This window comes from Penaeus monodon, chromosome 31 (assembly GCF_015228065.2).
Source record: "Penaeus monodon isolate SGIC_2016 chromosome 31, NSTDA_Pmon_1, whole genome shotgun sequence".
NCBI lineage: Eukaryota > Metazoa > Arthropoda > Malacostraca > Decapoda > Penaeidae > Penaeus > Penaeus monodon.
In genome coordinates this window covers 20,574,666-20,574,889 of record NC_051416.1, presented here as the reverse complement: position 1 = coordinate 20,574,889, position 224 = coordinate 20,574,666, and the positions used below count along the sequence as shown (strand labels likewise).

Below are 224 nucleotides of genomic sequence, written 5' to 3'. Positions count from 1 at the left end.
GCTTGTGTTTTTTCTCCGCGTCTCTCCTATCTTCTTCTTTACTTATCAATAATGCAAGACATGTTTTTCCATCATTTGTTTCCGCTCACTTCCGTCCTCCTCTGCCAACTGGGAGAAAATTAACGTTCTAGATACAAAGGTACATGTGTAAGCAATCGAAAAGTCATGTTTTTTTTCTTCTAATTATTCATAGGGATAACATCAGGATTTCAGATTAAGATTTG

General features: G+C 36.2%; 1 protein-coding gene across 1 annotated transcript in view; it reads left to right on the top strand.

The window, feature by feature from the left end:
• The window catches only part of LOC119592922 (dual 3',5'-cyclic-AMP and -GMP phosphodiesterase 11A-like), a 113,884-nt gene that overhangs the window by 59,183 nt on the left and 54,477 nt on the right, over positions 1-224 (top strand). The window lies entirely within an intron of this gene.